Consider the following 22,218-nt stretch of genomic DNA (forward strand, 5'->3'; position numbering starts at 1 on the left):
ATGCATTCAAAACAATATACTAAAAATGCAATCTAGGGCTCTGGCTCAGCGGGCTTGGACGTGGTGCTTGTAGCTCCCCAAGGCAGGGGTCTTATTGAAGACACTTTTGACATAAGTGTATGGTGGCAGGTGGAGGGGGATGAAGGGGGTTATGGCTATGTTCACGAGTGTTTGTGCATGGGTGTGCCTATATATTATCTTCAAAGGCACCATTTGGTAACAACAGCAGTATCTGTGCTTCATATTTATTAATTAATCCATGAATTCACTCATCCAACAAACATTTATTGACCACCTTCTCTTTGCCAGACATATGGGCTTGCTTTTCCTATAATGGGGAATCTTATATTGATTCTTTGCTGGGCTCCTGCTAGGCTTTATTTATTTATTTATATTTTTAATTTTTTGTGACAGAGTCTCTCTCTGTCATCCAGGCTGGAGTGCAGTGGTGCAGTCTTGGCTCACTGCAACCTCCACCTCCAGGGTTCAAGCAATTTTTGTGCCTCAGCCTCCTGAGTAGTGTAGTTGGGACTACAGGGGTGAACCACCACATCTGGCTGATTTGTGTATATTTTTTGCACACCATGTTTCCCAGACTGGTCTTGAACTCCTGAGCTCAAGAGATCTGCCTACGTCAGCCTCTCAAAGTGCTGGGATTACAGGCAGGAGCCACCACGCCCAGCCCTGCTGGGCTTTAGAATAACAAAACCACATCTGCTAAACAAACAAACAACAACAATAAAAAAAATAGGAAACAAATGGATGCTTCCTGGAAGGTCAGTAATTCACTCAACAAACATTCATGACATGATGCTCTGAACTAGAAATTGTGCCAGCCACAGAAATGATAACAGCAAGAAAACAAGCAAACAGCCATGGCTTCCCAAGCGGACAGAGTTCCCATTCTGGTGGGGCAGATTGGCTGCAGTCAAATAACCGCATGCAGAAAAGTAAAACTGCAGCTGTGGTAAGCACTACCTAGAAAAGTTAGTCAAGATGAGCATACTGCGAGGGGACTGGCCCATTTGGGAGGCCAGAGGAGGTTCCCTGAAGACATAGGGCCTCAATTATGAGAAGAAGACCACCAGAGACATCAGGAGGTAGGTAGTGTTCATGCCATGGAAAAGGGCTTGCAGGACCTCAGAGTTCTGCAACTGCAGGCGACACTATTCACACTGCATTTCTGTGATCAGTTTCCCCTAAAATTGTGCAAAATGGCTTGAGACCAGTTGGACAAGTGGCTTGTATACCAGCAGTGGGGTGGAGGGCAGGAGCAGGAGCCTGGAGTGCTTAAGGAACTGAGAGATAATGAGGGAGGCCGTAACCAGGGGAGTGAGGAAGACACTGGAACACCTGGAGAGGCCGCCTGTGGAAGGACATCACATTCTTCTCTGAAAGAGATTTGCATTGCAAAAGGAACCACCAGGTAACTGAATAATGATTTGCCTATTCAATAAAGACAAAATAAGCCACACAGCCAAACACGAGGGCAGCTCCCCTCCCTCCTTAAATTGCGCATTTCTCTTTCATCATTTTGAAAAATGTATATTTAAAATAGTATTACATAATGTAATGCAGTCAATTAATAGCAATAGATTATTGATGCATACAGAATCTCTAATTCTGATAAGAACCATCAAAGATTATCTCCATTTTGCAGATGAGAAAACTGAGGCTCAGAAAGATTGCAAAACTAACTGGTATTAAGGAAGAGAAGTAATGCAGCACAAGACTGATTTCGCTACAACACCTGTCTCATGATAGGTTGGTTTCCTTGACTGTAACGACAGCAGCCCATTGGTTTCCCAATCGTTGGATGGAATCACTTATCCACACCAACATCCATCCATCCAACCATCCATCCATCCATCCATACATCCATCCATCCATCCATCCACTCATTCCTTTGTTGTTCTTTCATTCAATATTAACTCATAAGTTCTCATTTTGATCCCCCAAATCCTGCTTATGTGCCTCCCCTTCTTCCAATTGGAGTTCATCTCTCCACCACTAGCCTTTGCAACTGCTCACCTGCCTGGAATGTGCGTCTCTTCCTCTCACCTGACTCCTCCTCTCACCTCATTCTGCCCAAATATCACCTCCCTGACGACCTAATTGAAACACCTGTCCCCTCCCCACCTCTGCACCTCACTACCATTCTCAATTCTTTTGCTCTGTGTCACTTATTTATTTATTTTTGTCATGCCACCTGATTAGTCTGTTCTCATGCTGCTAATAAAGACATACCTGAGACTGGGTAATTTATGAAGGAAAGAGGTTTAACAGACTCACAGTCATCCCACATGGCTGAAAATGTCTTACATTCATGGTAGAAGGTAAAGGAGAAGCAAAGATACATCTTACATGGCAGCAGGTAAGAGAGTGTGTGCAGGGAAATTGCCCTTTTTTAATGTATCAGATCTCATGAGACTTATTCACTACCATAGAATAGCAGGGGGAAAGATCTGCCCCCATGATTTAATTACCTCCCACTGAGTCCCTCCCACGACATGTGGGAATAACGGGAGCTACAATTCAAGATGAGATTTGGGTAGAGACACAGCCAAACTATATTGCCACCAAATAGTCTAAAATTAGATCACATATTTATGGCTTCCCTCTATTCTAGGAGGTAGCCTCAACAAGGACAAAACTTTGTACCCCCACATGCAGCACAGTGCCTGATGCAGTATAGGGCCTCCATGAGCATTTGTTGAATGAACAAATGAGGAAGCCTAACAAGGTAATGGGAGTCACCCAAATGCGTAAGACTTGGTCCCTGCAGGGACACTTCATCCATCTCAGTGGACACCAGCCACTGAGAATGAACACTCCCACATGCAAGGAAGAATATGTGAAACCAAATCCAGGATTTTTCCTGCCTCTAATGTCCATCCTCAGAATATCTGGACACAAGTTTAAAACATTGGTAACTCTTATGTAGTACACACATGCATTGTTCCTGTTTCAGACTTTGCTGGAGGCAAATACACACATACCCCAGGCATCAAATAATTTAAGCAGAAGGCCTAAATAATCACCCCTCTCTTTAACCACCTCCTCTCTGGAGAATTTCAGTAGAAATTAGGGTTGTGTGTAAACTCCAGAGACTGCCTCTGTCTGAGCATGAGCAGCCATTCGGGGAAGATCCAGGGCGGCAGAAAGAGGTCACAGTGCCGACACACCACCAAGTCTGCACCGAGAAGCCCATTTTGCACCCCCAATTTCTAACTCGCTGATAGAGGTGCCCAACACATGTAATTTAACCAGATTGCCCTGGAACAAGCAGTGGTAGCTACTATTTATGGAGTGCTTACTGTCTCCGGAATAGTTTGCATTGATCATCTCGTTTCTTCTTTGTGACACATTGTGGGACTGGTACTAGATTATTTCTCCTTTATAGATGAGAGTCTGCAGTTTAGAGAGATTTTGTGATGTGTCCAAGGTTCAGCAGCTGTTAGGCTGAAGACCAGGTATAAACACAGTTCCAAAGCCCAACTTTTGAGCACTCATCCGAGACTGTCTCTTCTTCGGATGCTTTGTGCATACTGGTCCATAAAACACATATAAGTAAATTAGAATAATCAAAGACACAAATTTATAAGAGATTAGAAAAGTAAGAGTCTTGGGCAAAATGGAGCCAAGCAACCAGCATCCGTTCCAGAAATGTGTATGGACTTTTTTTTTTCTAAGAGACAGGGTCTTGCTCCATTACCCAGGCTGAAATGTGGTAGCATGATCATAGCTCACTGCAGCCTCGAACTCCTAGACTCAAGTGATTCTCCTGCCTAAACCCCCAGAGTGGCTGAGATTATAAGATATGTGTAACTGTGCCCCCCTGACTGTATGGACTTTTTTTTCTTTTTTTTGAGATGGAATCTCACTCTGTCACTAGACTGGAGTGCAGTGGCATGATCTTGGCTCACTGCAGCCCTTGCCTCCCGGGCTCAAGCAATTCTTCTGTCTCCTGAGCAGCTGGGACTACAGATGGGTGCTGCCACACCTGGCTAAATTTTGTATTTTTAGCAGATACAGGGTTTCATTATGTTGGCCAGGATGGCCTTGATCTCCTGATCTTGTGATCCACCTGCCTCGGCCTCCAAAAGTGCTGGGATTACAGGCGTGAGCCACTGTACCCATCCTGCACCTTTTTTTGGGTACCATGCATTGAGAGGTATCAAAGAGCCACTGCTGAGTAAAATCCAGATAATCCATACACTTCTGGATCCCTTTATGAAATTCAGACATGACTGGGGAAAACACCCTTATGTAAAACACTAATACTTACTAATTTGTGATAAGAGGAGAAGCCTAAGGTATTAAAAGCATATGCTAAAAGGGATTAACCTAGGCTTAAGGACTGCCAAATTTCGTTGTTCTTCAGACATACACTCAGAATCAATTCTAGGACACATTTTTCTGGGTATTAAGGCACATTCTGGGTACAGAATGTTTCCCCCTCTTAGATATTCTGAACCTCTCTTTAGAACTTCTAAACAGTTCCAGTTACTTCTATTATCTGAGAGCAGCAAATATATGCACAGCCCAGCCAGATACATGCCAGCACACAGCATCGGCAAGTGGCAATCAGGTAAATGTTAGATATATGAGTGCTTATAAATAAACATCCAATACACTAAACAGCAATAAACTACAATAAATAAGTGGGTTTAATATGGTTAGATACACAAAACTATTTCAGGGAGATAAACAGCAATGAGCTAACAAATATCCAAGTATAGAGGGGAACAAATAAACAAATTCTAAAAAGAAAGAGAAGAAAAAAAGAGAAACTTTCCCTCCAGGGATTGCTGAAAACGTCAACAGCATCATTCTGACTGCATTCTCAGTATATGTCAACTCTGCTAATCTGTTGTAAGCTATATTCTCTACAGACAGATATAACACCAGAGAGCACATTAAGACCACCTATTTCTATTTCCCTGACACCTGACTTCTCCTGCAGTGTGCCTCCATGGCAAAGAGGGAATCTGAGGGCTTATCAAATGTGCAATCTTGCTGCAAGCCAAGGCTGATATTCTCAGGGTTTGCATAAACCTGGAACTTGCAAATGATGGGTCCTGCCAGTTTAACTGGTGCCTTCCACCCTTGCCCTGCCCTTTTCTCAGGCCCCAAACCAGGGGTTACAAAAAGTCCAATATCTTTGATAAATACTATTAAAAAACAGTAGGTTATTTTCAAGCTTGGTCATGTAATCTCAGTAGATGCGATTTATGTTTCATCAAAAATGTATTTCCAGCCAGGTGTACGGGCACATGCCTGTAATCCCAGTGCTTTGAGAGGCTGAGGTGGGCAGATGACTTGTGCTCAGGAGTTCCAGACCAGCCTGGGAAACATGATGAAACCCCATCTCTATAAAACGTACAAAAATTAGCCAGGTGTGGTGGTGCACACCTGTAGTCCCAGCTACTCAGGATTGCTTGAGCCCAGGAGGTCAAGGCTGCAGTGAGCCACGATCATGCTGTTGAACTCCAGCCTGGGCAACAGAGTGAGACTCTATCTCAAAAACAGATGAAAAAAAAAATGAATTCTTATTAGGATCATCCCTAATGTGAATACGATTTTGAGAACAATTGGAATGAAGGCTAGAAAAAGTAGAAGACCAGAAGGGGCAGAAGAGAAATACGTCCTTGCAGTCAAAACTGAGGCATTAAAATGGACTTAATGGCAGTTCAGTTGCATAGGATTTCACTCCCGGAAGGGGTTCTGTGGTAGCCTTCTTGAAGAAATTCCTAATAATTGTGTCTGTGAATTTGTGTTTTGTTAACTGTAGTCCAGTGGGTCATAAGGCATGAGTTGGGGCTTGGAGACAGGCTCCTACGTGGTTCTGCTCTCCCTACTCCCTAAGCAGGGCTCTCAGCTGGTCCCTCCTGCCCTCTAGTGACCTAGGCCCCACCTGGATTCCTCCCCTATCCCTGCCTTGCTCCTGTTGCCTCACTTTGCCTGGGTGGCAACTGGGTCATGCAGGTGGGGGAAGGCCCATCTTCTGCCATGGTTCTCAGTTCTTGGTGAGGTCTGAGGATGGGTGTGGAGATGGTCAGGGTTAGACATATGCTCTGCAGTATCTCAGGATGGGACAAGGCGGTGGCAGCACCAAAACATGGTAGGTGGGGCCTCTTGCCCATCCTTGACCCAGATGGTGGGATAACCCCCAGAGACTGGAAGCAGCAGAGCATGAGGGAAGAAAACATTGACTTTCCTGGCCCAGCCTGGGGCCTGTGTTTCCATTTTGCACCGGGCCCCTCTCATTGGCTTTGGATTAGAGAAACAACATGAAAATACATAGGGCTGTGAATTTCTTCCACTCCCCCTTACAATCAATCCTGGTGTATTCACTGAGGCTTTGCACCAATGTTCCAGCTCTCTTCTCTGTGGATGTGTTAGAATTGTACTTTGATGTGCCCTCGAAGTGACATGTGGCCACCCGACTTGCTTTTCCACTCTGGGAGGAGATTTAAGAGCTGATTCGTATCTCCTTTCTCTGTCATGGTAAGCACCATGTTTCAAAGGGTGGATGCTTTATCAGTCTGTGCCCGGAATGAGAATGACAGGGATCAGAGCCCCTTTCAGGAGTAAGAAATAAACTTTTGTTATTTTCTGCCATAAAGATTTGGAAGTTTTGTGTAGCAAAACCTAGTCTATACTGATGGATATAATGTTGGTGATGAATTGTTCTTCCTGGCACACTTTCTGGCAAATAATAGATGCTTAGTGTATATTCATTGACTGAATAAATAGTCTTCTCCTGGCCACGTCTGAGAGCCTCATGTAGATATATTAAGCAGATATTCTTCCTTGCTCAGCTGACCCTCTTGGACAATATCCTTTTATATCAAACTATCATTTTGATTTTTGAACTTCTCTGATTGACCTTGCCCTTCTCTCTTGACGCTTTCTTTATCTCCTGCCTGGGCTCCTCATTTTTCTTCCTGTTACTGTGTTTTCCTTTTCATGGAGAACTTTTTGAAGTCCACAGATAGATAGGTGACTTCTGAAACTGCAACTTAGATCTTCCCTTCTTTTCTCCATGTCATCTCTTACCTTCAACTGCACAGAACAGTTCTCTTTAGGTGTCTGCTGGCATCTGACTTAGTATGCCCAAAATGGGACTCAGCTGCATCTTCCAGAACCATCAACTGTTCCCCAAATCTCTGCCTTCATCTATATCTTGGTGGCACTGCCAGCCCACAAGCTCTTTCCGTAGCTTTATTTTAGGTTTTGCATCTGTTTTATATTATTTTATTTTAATGTTATCTGTCTCCCAACTTCTCTCTGCCATGCCTGTTAGATTCACTATGGTCTGAATTTCCACCCCTTACCGCCATATTTCCCTTACTCCTGATCTCATATCCCAACTGCTCCAACAGATGTTGGCCTGCCTTCCTTTCTGATCACATATCTTCTTAACATTTTTTATTATGTAACTAGAGTCTTCTTATAGAGTAGTGGTTCCCAACTAGCATGCCTCCAAGTAGTAACGCATAATATAATTTTTTTTACCTTTTAGAATTCCAGAACTAAACACTCTCTCAGGTGAGTGTTGCATTCTGAAGGTCATGCTAGAGGGATAGAGAATAAGGACTGCAGCAAGTAGGAGCAGTAAGTGAGGGCCAGAGAAGTCTGGGATTTACTGGAATTATTATGTGGGAATTTGGCTGTGGGCATGGGGATCAGGGTGGGATGAGGAATAAAAATGTGGCTGTCCTTGTTTTGCAGAGCCATAACTTACCTAGGGCTAGCACAATAGGAATGACAATTTTGGCTGCCTGGAGGGGTGGGGCGATGAACAGAATTAAGTGAAGATGGTTGTAAGAACTTGGAAATGCCCTGATTAAGACTGCTCTACTCATAGCTCCAGCTGGCCACGATCACACAGAAACACAAGCCTGGCATGCTGAAATGCCCTGATTTTTCAAAAGAAGCCAGAAATAGGAATTGTTAGGTGAAGAAATGGAAATGTAGAAACTAATTTTTTTAAAAGTATTGTGAAGCTCCAACAGAACATTTCTGTGGACCAGGTCCTTCTTGGAGGTTGCTATTTTGAGATCTCTGAGTCTAAAGATGAGCTGAGCTGGGCTGAGAACCCAGGACAGAGTCCTAGGGAGCCATGACATTTACTGGGTTATTTGAGGAACAACAGAGCAAAAGCATCATCACAGAGGTCGGGAAGGAGCGCCATTCCAATTCTTGCAAAACAGGTCAGAAGAGATTACCTAGGACTACAAGCTTCTGTTTCTATCATAATCAGGAAAACAACAGCAACCACAACCACATCCACAAACAAAGGACAATTCTTTTTAAAAGGGGAAATATCAATGAAACTCTATTGCAACACTGCAAATAAAAGAAAGGGAGAATTAAAATTCCATGCACACTACTGCAGTACTTTCAGGAGGGATGAGCTCAAAAGAGAAGTAAGGGATGGGCCATGCAACTATATCCTCAGGTCCATCTAGGGTTGGCCAAAGCAAATTGAAAGAGATGGGAGTGAGTGGGAGGGGAGAAGCTCCAGGGAGAAAATGAAAAGGGTTCTTCGAAAGAGGTTGGTAATGAAAGATAAGAGAGAGACACAGTGAATTGAGACAGAAGCACAGCTCTAGAGACAGGCAGAGAGACCGACAGACAGATTGATGAGAGGTGATTCACACAGACACACCCTCCCATGAAATGATTACCTGACAGTAGATGAGCACTTCGTGTGGGCCAGTAATCTTCTGAGAGCTTTATCTCTAACTCATTTAATCCCTGCAAAACCTTATAAGGTAGATACTATATTTAAGCCCATTTTAAAATGAGAAAACTGAAGTATGGAAGTACACTTATGTATTTTGATTATTTGTCTGTTTATTTGTTGAAAAGAGAGATTTGAGAATGTTTGTATGGACAGGGGAGAAGTTAAGAGATGAGAGGGTTGGAATTCAAGAGGTCCATTTGGAATACCTCCAGTTGAAAAGAGATAATGAAAAAATCCCAAGAAATGTCCTGAGTTCTTGGAGGGTGGAGTGGCAGAAGGGAGAGTTGTGTATTCTTCAGAAACTGCAGGGAAGGAACAAAAAGAAATTAATGGTATGAAATTGCTGGTGAACATTGAAGGAAGAGCCTCAGCAGCCTCTTTGTTTTTGTTTCTTAAATAAATCACATTGGATGTGGGGGCTCTGTTACTCTTGAGGATGTGATACAGATTCTTGGTTATGGGAAAACTCAAATTAATCATAAAACAGGTCTTGGATATTGAGGAGAGATTAATCATCTAGAAATAAACCAAGGATGGATTATTTCATCTCTTTGGGTTGGGCTCAAATATGCATCCCACCCTACTGGGATACTGGAGCCATATGGAACCCTTTTTGGTACACCAGGTAATGGAGACTTCCCAGAAGGGATGCTCTGAAGTCATAGTCTGCACTCTTGATATTCAGAAGGAATTCTCAGAACGTGTTGACTACCTCTGCTGCCCTTTGTTTTGAGGGCAACACACGCCCTCTTCCAGCTATAACTGTAAAAACCCAGTCCTCCTCCCCAGGGCGGCTTGTTTTTAAGAGCTGTGGAAATTGGAATAAGAATACAACCCTTTCATTTAAAAAAGAAAATGCCTCCATGTGCATAACTTACATTATCCAGAACATGACAGAAAGCACAGAGGAAAATAACTCTGTCTTACTCCCCTCATAAAAATGGCAGCATTTTCAAGCTCAGACTCTCTCCGCCTCTGTGTATGTGTAATGCCAAAGAGCCTTTCTACTTTTTGCTACTTTATTCTAAAGTGGTTCTCAACATGAGTGACGGTAAACATGAGTACTTGGGATACATTTAAAAATTCAGATTCTGAGGTCCCGTCACCAGAATTTCTAATTTGATAAGTTTGGGCTAAAGCCTAGAAATCAACATTTTAATCAAGCTCCCCATAGGGAACATAGTTTATGTTTAGAAAAATTAAAACAAAACGAAAAACCAAAACATTGTTCCACAAGTTCTGACGAATAAGAAATCTTATCATGAATTGCTCTGGTAAGAGGCGCAGGCCCTGGCTTTAAGAAATTAGAGTTTGTAGGCCAGGCGCGGTGGCTCACGCCTGTAATCCCAGCACTTTGGGAGGCCGAGGCAGGCGGATCACAAAGTCAAGAGATCGAGACCATCCTGGCCAACACAGTGAAACCCCATCTCTACTAAAAATACAAAAAAATTAGCCGGGCATGGTGGCATGTGCCTGTGGTCCCAGCTACTCGGGAGGCTGAGGCGGAAGAACCCAGGAGGCGGGGGTTGCAGTGAGCCAAGATTGGGCCACTGCACTCCAGCCTGGTGTCAGAGCAAGATTCTGTCAAAAAAAAAAAAAAAAAAAAAAAAGAAAAAAAGAAAATGAAATTAGAGTTTGCATCTATGGCCATATTACCCTGAACACACCTGATCTCATCTGATCTCAGAAGCTAAGCAGGGTTGGGCCTGGTTAGTACTTGGATGGGAGACCGCTGGGAAAACCAGGTGCTGTAGGCTTTGTAAAGAAAAAAAAAAAAAAAAAATTAGAGTTTGCAAAAGTCATCTTTTTCTTAACTGAAGGACTTGGGAGCCAGAAAGAAAGAGGGGTTTCTGAAAGAGACTCCTTCCATTAAATCAGAAGACTTCAAATCAACAAATATTCCACGGGGGCCCCCACACTCTCCCTATTCTATTAGTGCCTCTGCACTTGGAACAGAGATGAAGATGCCTGTCCCACCTATGATCTGTTGGGAAGATACTTGCTATACCCACGAGTACGTGCACGCGCGGGAATGAACTATCATTATGAAAACTGCTCTACACAGGTTTTTAGGCTGCTCATATTTCAGACCTCTGGCCCCTTATCCTAGGTGCTGTCACACAACATGTCCTGATTTTGGCTCGGAAAATGTAGGCAATGAAAATATGCTACATGAAAACTGAGATGGGCTGGGCGTGGTGGCCCACGCCTGTAATCCCAGCACTTTCGGAGGCCGAGGAGGGCGGATCATGAGGTCAGGAGTTCCATCATCTTGGCTAACACGGTGAAACACTGTCTCTACTAAAAATACAAAAAATTAGCGGCCATGGTGGCACACACCTGTGGTTCAGCTACTCGGGAGGCTGAGGCAGGAGGATCTCTTGAACCCGGGAGGAGGAGATTGCAGTGAGCCAAGATTGCGCACTGCACTCCAGCCGGAGCGACGGAGCGAGACTCCGTCTGAAAAACAAAAAACAACAAACAACAACAACAAAAAACTATGATGGGTGTTCAAACCATGCCTGCAAAGAAGGCTTCAGGCTAGTAAGTGCTAATTATGGCAAAAAGAGGCGTTGCTGCTTTTGTTATGTGACAGATGCTTTTCTCACAAATTCTCACACTAGCACTGTGAGGCCCTCAGAGTCTCCACTATGATACCTATTTTACAGATGAGAAAACTGAGGCATGCATTTTTAGTTTCTATTAAAAATACAAAAAATAGCTGGGCGTGGTGGCGCACACTGGTAGTCCTAGCTACTCAGGAGGCTGAGGTTGGAGAATGACTTGAACCTGGGAGGCATAGGTTGCAGTGAGCTGACATAGTGCCACCGCACTCCAGCCTGGTCCACAGAGAGACTCTGCGTCAAAAGAAAAAAAAAAAAAAAAGAGAAAAAAGTATGAGAAGGCCCTAGAGGAAATTATTTATGGTAAGTGACATAAGCCAGGCTCAGAAAGACAAATACAGTATGACCTCACTTAAATGTGGAATCTAAAAAAGTAAAAGCATGTAAAAAGTGGTTATTGGAGGCTGGAGGATGGGAGGATCAGGGAGACCTAAGTCAGTGGGTGCAAAATTACAGTTAGGTGAAAGAAACTCTGGTGTTCTATTGCACAGGAAGGTGACTATAGTTAATAATAATGTGTTTTATATTTCAGAATACCAAATAGAAGATTTGAAATGTTCTCCCCCCAAAACATGAAAGATTTGAGATGATGGATATGCTAAATATCCAGATTTGATAATTCCACAATGTATATATGTATCAAAGCATCACATTGTACTCCATAAATATGTACAATTATTATTTGCTAATTAAAAATAAAATAAGGCTGAGTGCAGTGGCTCATGCCTGTAACGCCAGCACTTTGGAATGCTGAGGTGGGCGGATTGTTTGAGTCCAAGATGGTTCAAAACCAGCCTGTGCAACATGGCAAAACCTCAGCTCTACAAAAAATACAAAAATTAGCTGGGCATGGTGGTGTGCACCTGCAGTCCCAGCTACTCGGGGGCTGAGGTAGGAGGATCGTTTGAGCCCAGGAGGTTGAGGCTGTAGTGAGGCGTGATTACACCACTTCCCTCCAGCCTGGGCTATCCTGTGAGTCCCTGTCTCAAAAAATAAATACATAAAAATAAAAAAAAAAAGTAAAATCAACTTAAAGAAAACAAGAACACTGTGGGACCGGCATCAATGAATGATAAGCGAATGGTTAAAGGAAATGAGAGAAAGGCCTTTGGGTACTCGGAAAAGATTAAACTTTTCTGAAGGCGCCAAGTTATCTTTAAAGTCATCGTTGTCAACAGGGGGAGATTTTACCCCCCCGAGGGACAATTGGCAGTATCTGAAAGCAGTTTAGTTATCACTGCTAGTAAGGGGACTGCTACCAGTATCCACTGGGGAGAGGTGTAGGATGCTGCTAAACATTCTACAATCACAGGACAGCCCCTCTCAGAAGAATAATCTAGCTCCAAATGTCAGCAGTGCCAAGGTAAAGGAAGTAGAGAAACCTTGCTTTAAAGATTTTTGAGCAAGAAATAATAAAGTCAGGGGTAAACTGAAAAAGGCACTGCAAATTCCACGTGGCCACGAAATGAGCTCTGGGGCTGGCGTATCTTAACCCTGCAGACAGACTCTCAAGTTCCTTAGTTTTCAAGCATGACTTCCATAGTTAGCTCTCCGGGGACGGACTCTCCTTTGACTACTGCATCTTTAACCAAATGTGACTTTGTCCTATGGCATTAGGATATTATTATGCTGCTGGTACCAATAATTAACCTCTGTTTAATAGGAAGCCTTCTCTGGAGAAGAGCCTCAGCTTCTGTCTCCTGGAAGAAAACTCTATTGGGAACAGTGGGTATCATCTTCATCTTCTTCCCAAACATGCAGGGAAACACGAATAGGACGGGACAACTGTAATTGCTTTGATGCCTTGTATATTTATATTTGAGACCTTCGTATGAACTGTTACTTTAAAAAAGAAGGACTGGTTCATCTTTAAAAGGGGGTGATTGATCACTGCCAGTCGGGCACTCCTTCATTCTTGGCTTCCCCTTACCCTTCCTAATAAGTTCCTCACGAACACTAGTTTGCTATTAAAGAATGGTATTCATCATAAGCCAAGCATAGAGGAGGCAGAATTTGATGGGCACAGTACCATATTCCCATCCACAGTGTCCTTTTTGTTCAGTGTGATCTGTTGCGTCATTAACATTTAAGGAAAAAACACACAAAGACTTTGGTAAATATTAATCAGAAATGCAGAGTCCCTTTCCCTACTCAATTACCCATTACTGTGCTCTCCAGGTGATAATGTCTTGCTAAACCTCCTATTTGCTTAAAATGCAAGTGAAAGTACTTTCTCTGGATTGCGCCTAGCGCTCTTAAGCAGCCTAAATGGCCTTTAACAGTGGGGAAACTTCCTTCCTCTCTTTCTCCACCCCTTCTTTATTTAGCATTCTGTCAGGTCTTCTGGCGTTTGTGGATGGGTCCAACCCTCCCACCTTCCCCCACCTTCCCAGGCTGACTGCTTTCTTGATAGGTTATAACTTTTGCTGACATGTTCAGATGACTTGAGGCATGCCGAATTCTCAGCACACTTGTCCAGTGGTCAACGTCCCCAACAGCCGGTGGATCATGGCACCTCTGTAGAGCGCGATGTCTTTGAACTCAGAAGTCCATTTCTTCCCACTTCAAATCTCATCAGACTATGCAAATTGCCAGCAACCTTTCCACACCGGCTGAAGCGGGTCCAAGCCATGATCTCTCTTATTATCAGTGAAGTCATTAAAAGTCCATCAGATCAATTGGGCTCTGACATCACATTAAAAGTGTTCTTGGGTGAAATCTATTTCTCCAGTACTATAACTGGTGTAAGTTCAAAGAGGCTCATAATGAAATCTTGTCCCCCCTGTGTCAGCTCCTCAAGTTAACAATGAATATTAAAATTCAGGTGGCAAGAGGTGGATTCATCATGGAACATCAAAATCTGAACCTGAAACGCCATCATCCTGAGAGCCACTAGGTTCGTATAAACAGCAAATACGTACTGTGACTGAAATGGTGAGGGGCAAGCCACACTTCCTAGAGGTCAGGTCAGTCTACCTGTGGGCCCGAAATTATAGTGGCAGAATGAAGAAGTGAGATGATTTTTCTCTAAGTTATTAAAAATGCTGGTTACCAAAGTTACTCTATACTTCCATCCCTGTTTCAAAACCAAGCTGAAGCACTCTCTCTGCTTTCCCTATAAATTAGACAAAATATTTTCCCCCAAAATATTTCTTCTTGATTTTGGAATGACATTTTGTCTTTCCTAAATAAAAGCAATCAACGCACACAAATGTACTAGATACTTGGCATATTTTAATTTTGTGAAATTCAACTCTCCTTTAAACATACCATCAGAGATTATTTATCTAAAGAAACCCCTGGGGACTTTGCTGTCTGCTGAGCATTTGAGATATAAAGAGAAAAGTAGAACCGAAAGATACCCATTTTTACCTGGATACAGGAAAATGAAATCAACAAAAGATTATGTTTTTCAGTATACTTGGGAGATATAATTCTTGCATATTAGCTTTACGTTACTTCTTTCTACTCTTGAATATGAGAAACTGTCTCTTCTACACCAGGGCTTTTGAACTTTTTTCTTTGTAATTGACCCGTAGTAAAAAACACATTTTGTGACCCAATACACATGTGCTTATATGCTATAAAGAAACAGCCAATTAAAAATATTACTTCCTTTGCTACATGCAAGGTACTCAAGTGTATTCTATTCTTTTTTTTTTTTTTTTTTTTAAAGATGCTGGTCATAATCCACAAAATTGATTGTACTAACAAGTTGTGATCCACAATTTGAAAAGCAATGCTCTATCCTAAAATAAGCTGCTCAACTCATAATCCAAGTCATTTTCTTCCATTCTACCATAATGACTTTTTTACATATTAAATATTAAACAAGATGGGGAAAGGTTGATTATGAAGTATTTGTGTTGTAGCAGGATTTAGAATCACTAGTGTAGATCCCAGGACATATTTTCAACTGAGATGCTATGGACACCCTTCGAGTTTTACAAGGTTGTTTCTACTTTCTGTAAATTGCACCCTTCACTCTTCATGGTCTTATTATAAGTATTTCTCTCCCCTCCCCTCCCCTCCCCTCCCTTCCTCTCCCCTTCCCTTCTCAGGTCTCCTTTCCTCTCCTTTCCCTTTCCTTTCTTTCTTTACTTTACTTTTTTGTTGTTGTTGTTAAACTCAAACAGGGTCTATGTGACAAAAAGTGAAAAATAGATAGTTGTCTGAATGTTTTCAAATATACAGATGCTCTGGCATTGTGCAGACACAATGACCCTGTCCCTGCCCCAGGCACTTTTTTCCGGCAGATGTTCTGGCATGTGCAGAGAAAGCCTCAGGTGGGGGAATTCTGATGATGCTTCTTGAGCTAAAGTTGCGTACATATTGTCCATTATTTATCCAATATAGGAAATCAGTTTCCATCAAAATACAATTCTAGAGGGAAATTTCTCATTGCCTGGAATGTTAGGTGCTGGAAATTCGCCATAAGGCCATTAAGTATTGAATAGAATTTGAAATAATGTAGGTTCTTCTTGGAAGTCAGCCAAAAGACTTACTTATTAGTACCAAAAAAAAAAAAAAAAAAGAAAGAGAAAGAAAAAAAAAAGTCCTCATAGAGATATTTCAACAATGGGGGCTAATTTCAAACAAGATTCCCCCAAAAAGTTATTTTAAAGTTGTAAATAAGATGTAATAACTTCAAAATAGTAATTAATATTTACACATCTGGTTCATACATGGGACTTTTACTTCTTTTTTTCACATAAGATGAAATGCTTACTTTAATCCCATCACCAATATGACCTCTACAGGAAAACTGTTTGAACCTCCACGTTGCCAAAATAAATTGATGATGAATTTTTCAGCTCAATTCTTGTTTTGAATTACAAAGTATATTAGCAAAGAACCACAAAAGATGATTACAATGTGACTCAGTAAAATAACAAAAAAAGAAGAAGAAAGCCAATTGAAATGTGCTAGAGAACCCCGGAGGAAGGGGGCTGTGGTTTCTACAAACTCTAGGAATGTTTTAAAGTCAAGAATGGTTGGATTAAACAGAAGCCTTCATTGTATTTATCCTTTAAGCTTAAGAATACAGACATTTTAAAATGCAGAACATTTTCCTGGCTTCTACCAAAAACAACGGTGGGATATTAAAAGTTGCTCTGACGATTGGTTCTCCCTGAGATTTGCAGTGCAATAAGGAATAAATTGATGTAAGTGATAGGAACAATCATCCCCCCCCTCCTTTTTCATTATTAATGACCAAATATTATTAAATCAATAATTTTGGTGACGATCTGAACAGGTTATTAAATATCATGAATTATTAACCTAAAAGTTGATCAGAGCTATGAAAATAATTCAAGTTAATGGGAATCTTCGGATTGCTAATGAAATATCCAGTCATTGATAAAACCTCTTTTAGGATTTTTGGAACATGAAAAAGCAAGAGACCACAGATGTCCTTAGAACAGCATTCCTTGCTGGATTACAGGAAATTAAAAAACCAGATATCCATGATCAAAATAATGGCAGATTAAATAGACCAGGTAGAAGGTACTAATGACTATAGAGAATTCATTTCCTCCCACCCCACCCCTGCTTTGCCCGCCCTCCCCTCCCCAATTAAGATTGTACCAATTGTTTCAGAAACCTAAAAAAACTGGGAAACAGCCATGGATTTGTCCATGCTGGGTGTGCCCCGGGCGAGGAGAGTCGGGCATAAAGCAATTAGTTGGTGGCTCTTGGCCAGTAGCATTTTCTGTTCCAATTACTTTGCCTTAAGCGAGGAGTGTGCGGAAGAGTATTTTGTCCAGAGGTTGTTCAATAAAAGGCAGTGGAATGTGATTTAATTTTGAAGGGACAAGGAGGCAGGAGAAAAGGGCTGGGGGTGGGACCACAGCAGGCAAAAAGGTTTGATGGGCTTTGACCCTTTTGTGAAATCATAGTTACCATCCTTGGGAACGTTGACACAAACAAACCATCCAAGCTGTCAGAGAAACTGACAGCAAACAGATGCCCCCTCACTCTCTCACTCTCTGCATACCTTCACTGCAGGCTTCCTGCTAAAACAGGAGCTTGCCAAAAAGCATTATCCTGCGGTAGAATTTCCCAATATTAAAGTGACTCCATTATGGAAGAGTTTAATAATATGTACTTTATTTTTTAACCATTTGATGCAACTTGAGCTCTGAATATTAACGGGGGAAAGGGGTTTAGACTTTCGCAAAACCAGACAGGTAGGTTAGGACCTGGGCAATGTGGGAAGGTAAAGGAACTTCCCACATTAGAAATGAAGGGGTAAAGTGAGGTTGAGGCCACTTGGGAATAGGTTAGGAAGGCAGGCACGGGAATCAGAGTCAGTGAGTACAAATCAAGGCTCCCTCTTTTACTCTCTGTGGGATCTCAAGCAAGTTAACTAATCTCAGTGAGTCTCCAGGGTTAATAATAATATGCATCCAATGGTGTGGGGGTCAGATCTTAGCCACTGAATCACTACCAACAGCCAGCATTCGGCAGTGGCCTCAGCCCAGCACCTGGCACTGAGTACTTGCTTATTCACTTGGCAAAAAGTGGATTCCTTCCATTCCCCCTTCACTGCTGCTGCAGACAGATCCCCATTATCATAATAGGAATAGGTTAGAATGTGTAGAGGAGAAGATGTAACAATAAATAAGTGATATGGTTTGGCTGTGTCCCCACCCAAGTCTCATCTTGAATTGTAGGTTCTATAATTCCCATATGTTTCGGAAGGGACTTTGTGGGAGATAACTGAATCACAGGGGTGTTTTCCCCATACTGTTCTCATAGTAGTGAATAGGTCTCATGAGATCTGATGTTTTTATAAGGGGTTTCCCCTTTCACTTGGTTCTCATTCTTTCTTGCCTGCTGCCATGTAAGACATGTCTTTCACCTTCCACCATGATTGTGAGGCCTCCCCAGCCATGTGGGACTCTGAGTCCATTAAGCCTCTTTTCCTTTATAAATTACCCGGTCTCAGATATGTCTTTATCAGTAGTATGAAAATGGACTAATACAATAAGTAAACAAAAGTATGTATGGTATTTTCAGGCAGTAAGAAGTACTGTGAAGAAACAGGAGGTTGTAACAAGGGATCAGAGAGGAATCATTCTTATTTCAGATGTGAGAGATTCTGGAGGCTTCCTGAAAGAAGTCAGGTCCAAGCTGGAACTTGTAGACTATTCTAAGGCAAGAGAATTGCAACAGTGAAGGCCCTCTATAAGCACTAGATGCTAATAATAATACTAATAATAGGGTTTATGACTTTATTATTAAATTGAGAATTGGGACATTCCAGACAAGCTTCTGGGAAGAACTTGCCTTTGAGGAATGCAGCTGCATCCTTCACACCTGACCCTCACTCAAAGGGACCTGCACATGTTTGGGTCTTCTTTCTTCCTTGCTGGTGCCTAGTCAATAGAAGATCATTCCGTTACCTCTTAGGCTGGGCTGGGAGGTGGTTGGGGAGGTCACCATTCATTCACTATGGAGACTAGAATTATTTGTAGGACTACAGATCACATCGAAGGTGGTCCAAGCACCTAGGCAAAGACTCATTGGCACTGAAATCATGCTAGGACATAACCATATGAAAATATGCTAAGAGAGAGAATTGTAACCATCCAAGGACACAGAAAACCACAGCTCTGGCCTTAGGACTGCATTCCTCATCCCTCTAGCCTATGTTCTTATGCTACAGAATAAACTAAATAAATCAAAGGACTCTTGGGATAGATCAGGAATAAGCCTGCAATAAATTCCATTAAACTTACTTGTCAGTGCCTTGCCTGGAAACTTCACTTCTTTTTGAAAACTAAAAAGTATTGTTGAATGTTGTGGAGATGTGGCAGGAATTGAAAAGGAAATTCCCCCCTGCATTTCCAGCTAATTTTTGAGAAAGTTAAATAATTGGAGACAGTTCATTTTTTTGTGTGTGTGATAATTCACCACATGAAGGATTCAAATGGGACAAAAAAAAAGCTGTCTACACATTAAACATTTACAGTTTTATTAACTTGAAAACAGTATGTAATTGCTCACTTAGGTCTCTTTAGTTGTTGAATTACTAACTGCTAGCAAAGTACACAAAGTAAGCACTAAATAAAAATGAGTTGAATAATGAATACAGAATGAATGAAATGGCTGTGAATTCCCTACGTTTGTTACATATGGTAACTGTAATTTTTTGAGCGTTTCCTATGTGCTAAATATTTCACAAGGATTATCTAATTTACTACCCAAGACATAAGTATTATTTTTATTTCAAGATGAATAAACTAACCACTATGCATTATTATTACTGAGTCTGAGCAATATTCAACAGTCAACTAGGATTTATTGAGCACCAGCTATGTACCAGCCACATATAGCTGCTAAGTAGCCACTGGAGTTTGTCTAGCTCCAAATGCTATGCTCGTAATCACAATGTTCTGTTGGTTTTGAATGGAGAATGGTGGGAACTGAGTTTACCAAACTCTAAATCGGATTTAGCTTCTCACTGATCACAAGAAACCTCCGACACGATAAAACTGAAGGTCCTCATTGTACACATCCACATCATCAGCAATACCGTTTTTCTGCATATCCACTCTGGTGTATCTAAAATGCCACACTATTTATGGTCTGGCTTATGGTTTTCATTAAGTCTAATGGACCTTGAGAGCTTGTTTGGAGGTTCTAACACAGGAGTGCAGCTACTGATATACCCTTGACCGAAGACTGGTCCTCTTCTACTGGGGATGGTCATCCTCTTCGACTGTGGGTGCAGCTTCGGGAGGGACGCACATGGAGCAATGAGGGAGGAAGAGGACACCCACCTAACCACCCAGATCAGCTGAAGCAACCCTGGTGATCAACTGGGTGACAGATGTCGCAGCCAGATCGCCTTCACATCCGGTTTTTATTAAATTTAACAAACATTTTCATTAGAACATGCAGGCCGAGCTTTAGAGCAGTGATTTTCCATCTGGTAGCCAGACATTAGGACACATTTTAAGTAACTAACTGGATGTGCTGCATGGATCCCTTGGGCCAGATTTAAACTGGAAATAGAACAAGTGTGATCTAGGAGTCTTGAGACAGCATTTCTGAGAGATAAAGGCCAAAGGAGATGGGAATGCCTTCTCCATCTCTGCATCTGGGTATTATATCAGGCCTTCGTACCTCGAACATTTTCTTAAGCAGGTTGGGAAGTACCTTCTTATTTTTATTGGGAATAAAACATAGAAGAGAATTGTTACTGCACAAGATGGTCATTCTGTCCCCTGAGTGGGTTTAAATCAATGGTTCTCAATCAGAGGCAGCTTTGTCCCCACCCTGTCCCTCACCCCATCCTCCGTCTTGCCCCAGGGGATGTGTGGCAATGTCTGAGACATTCTTCATGGACTCAACTGGGAATGGTACTGACATCTGGAGTGTGGAGGCTGGGGATGCTACACACAGGACAGTCCTCCACAATAGAGAATCCTCTGCCCCCAGATGTCAATACTGCTGAGCCTGAGAAAACCTGTTTATTATTATTATTATTATTTTAGATGGAGTTTGGCTCTTGTCGCCCAAACTGGAGTGCAGTGGCGTGATCTTGGCTCACTGCAACCTCCGCCTCCTGGGTTCAAGCGATTCTCCTGCCTCCATCTCCTGGGTAGCTGGGATTACAGGCACGAGCCACCACACCCGGCTGTTCTGTATTTTTAGTAGAGATGGGTTTCACTGTGTTAGCCAGGCTGCTCTTCAACTCCTGACCTCAGGTGATCCACCTGCCTCAGACTCCCAAAATGCTGGGATTACAGGCGTGAGCCACTGCTCCTGGCTGAGAAAACCTGTTTTAAATGATAATGATGATGCTTATCATAATGACATACAAAATCAGAGCTCATATTTATCGAGTGATCATCTCAAGCCTGGCCCTTTGCTAAATAGTTGTCATTCATCATCGCTGAAATCTCACACCTGTACTAAAAGACAATACAGGCGGGACACATGTCCCAGCACTTAGGGAGGCTGAGGCGAGTGGATCACTTGAGCTTAGGAGTTAGAGGCCAGCCCGGCCAGCAAAGTGAAATCCCGATCTCTGCTAAACCTACAAACAATTAGCCAGGCATGGTGGTGTGCGCCTGTAGTCTCAGCTATTTGGGAGGCTAAGGTAAGAGAATCTCCTGAATCCAAGAGGCAGAGGTTGCAGTGAGCTGAGATTGCACTACCACACTCCAGCTTGTGCAACAGAGTAAGACTCTGTCTCTAGGAAAAAAAAAAAAAAAAAAAAAAAAAAAAGACAACACAGGTGTTAATGTTAACAGGAGGGAGACCTAGAACTTCCTGATTCCCGGCTCCTTAAACGCTAGACTACAACTGCTTCTGCTGATAGGATTGGCTGGGCCCTTTGGGGTTCTGACCAGGTTCATTCGAGAAAGAAAGTAAATGAAGGCTTCAAATCCAATGCTGAAATGTTGTCACGCCCAGCCCTAGAAGTGGCTCTTTCTCCCTTTACTATTATTTCCCTGGTGAATCATGACATAATAACCCTCTGCTCCCCACTTTCAACTTGTAACAGGTAGGCAGTGGTTTTCAACTGGGGGGCATTTTGGTTCCCAGAGGACATTGTTTGTCGTCAGAACTAGGGTGATCGCAGAGAGAAGATGCTACTGGCATCAGAGGGTAGAAGCCAGGGATGTTGCTAAAGATTTTACAGTGCGCAAGACAGCCCCATAATGAAGAATTCTCTGGCTCCAAATGTCAAGAGAGCTGAGGTTGAAAATCCTGCAGTAGAAGGTGAAATGGAAAGTCAGGCCTTGGGGAGCAAGTTGGCTTTTCAAGTAGTAGAAATTTATTATTATTTCTGCTGCTGTTGTTGTTCCCTGTCATCTATTC

The 22,218-nt window shown here is 42.4% G+C and overlaps 1 protein-coding gene and 1 non-coding gene across 3 annotated transcripts in view; one reads left to right on the forward strand and one right to left on the reverse strand.

Moving 5' to 3' along the window:
• Positions 1–22,218, reverse strand: part of TSHZ2 (teashirt zinc finger homeobox 2) — a 513,539-nt gene that overhangs the window by 367,776 nt on the left and 123,545 nt on the right. The gene's annotated exons all lie outside the window — the stretch shown is intronic.
• On the forward strand, positions 10,395–10,512 carry LOC116535219. Its single transcript, XR_004262097.1, has one exon. It is a non-coding gene; the product is annotated as a 5S ribosomal RNA (ribosomal RNA).

The sequence above is a fragment of the Sapajus apella genome, unplaced genomic scaffold, assembly GCF_009761245.1.
Source record: "Sapajus apella isolate SASKATOON/1434 unplaced genomic scaffold, GSC_monkey_1.0 scaffold92, whole genome shotgun sequence".
NCBI lineage: Eukaryota > Metazoa > Chordata > Mammalia > Primates > Cebidae > Sapajus > Sapajus apella.